A 1426-nucleotide genomic window follows, 5' to 3' on the forward strand; every position below is an offset into this window, starting at 1 on the left:
AAAAACAAAAAACAGCATTTTTGTTACAAAATGTTTGCAGTGTGATAGAGTTAATAGTACTATCTAGACTATTGCAATATATTCTCTTTCAGTGTACCGTCTTCATCTGATCTATGTCCTGGATGAGAATTAAAAGAGTGTTTTGGCTTAAAAGAGTGTCTATATTGTATTTAAATGAATAACATTTTATACCTTGTGTTACATGTTTATATCAGTATTTAGTGGAAAATGTTTTGAAATTTTTAGGTGTTTTTTTTTTTACTGTTTGTTTACAACAGAGTTCTTAATAACAGGGGCAGCTCCTAAATTCAAATAAACCATTTTGTATGATACAGATATAATGGGTTAACTAATTATAGGCTAACATAATGCCATCCATAGGGTTTTTAATATTTAGGCTTACTATATAAATTATAGGTGGTTGCAGGTCTCAAAAATGCTAGGAACTTTTAATTATCTTAGCACTGCCCTCACTATATCTGTTCAAAGTAAGAGAATATACATATGAGACACAAATGCAGTGATAAGGTCACCATTTTTCAGGCCATTGCAGTTTTTAAAACAGTTTTTCAAGTAGTTTCTTTCCCAGTGGTGGATAAAAACTTGCACTAAGAATCAGTAATAAATGTGGATTTCCTTAACTTAACCTCAAGGAATGAGGATGAATGATATTATAAAGAAGAAATGGGAATGGGTTGTTTTCTGGCAAATTTGCAATGCTGGTTTAAAGAGCACAGGACATAAAGTTACAAAAGGGCTGGACTACTGTAAAAGCTACAAATATGTAGCTAGAGCAATACATTTATATAGTCAGGTTTCTGAAATGTATTTTATTTACTATTACAGAGAAACAATAAGGAATATCAAGTAATTCTCTGACTCTTCACAGCAAGTCACAAACGACTTAACCCCTTACTATTGAAAAGAGTTGGCATTTCCTGTTCTGGGTGCTACTGCCAAACATTCTGGTACATGGGGTTGGTATGCACAACTACCAAAGACTGACTTAACAATGCAGCAATCTGAGTTTTGCAACTGGCTGTTAGATTAAGCACTAAGCCACTTGGGTTTCGTTCACTAACTTCAATAAGTGTATTTATTGTTGGTAGCTATAACTAATTAAAGTGCAGCAAAGGTACTCTTTTGTCTCTTACATTTGTAGTTCTTTGGGAGAGTTATATTGTTTTTGTTCTCTTTGTTGTGTGTGTACGTGTGTTTTATTTGGAACTTTATATGTTGTATTTATCCCTAAAAATGGTATGCATTAAAAAAAATTCGGGCCGGCCAAGTGGCACGGTGGTTAAGGGCTGGCTTGGGATGCCAGAGAACCCCGGTTCGGATCCCACATATGAGGGCCAGTGACACTGCCCTCCACAGCTAAGATGCTGAACAACAGCTCAACCTGGAGCTGGGCTGCCGTGAGTCG

Source organism: Hipposideros armiger, unplaced genomic scaffold (genome assembly GCF_001890085.2).
Source record: "Hipposideros armiger isolate ML-2016 unplaced genomic scaffold, ASM189008v1 scaffold_1059, whole genome shotgun sequence".
Taxonomy (NCBI): domain Eukaryota; kingdom Metazoa; phylum Chordata; class Mammalia; order Chiroptera; family Hipposideridae; genus Hipposideros; species Hipposideros armiger.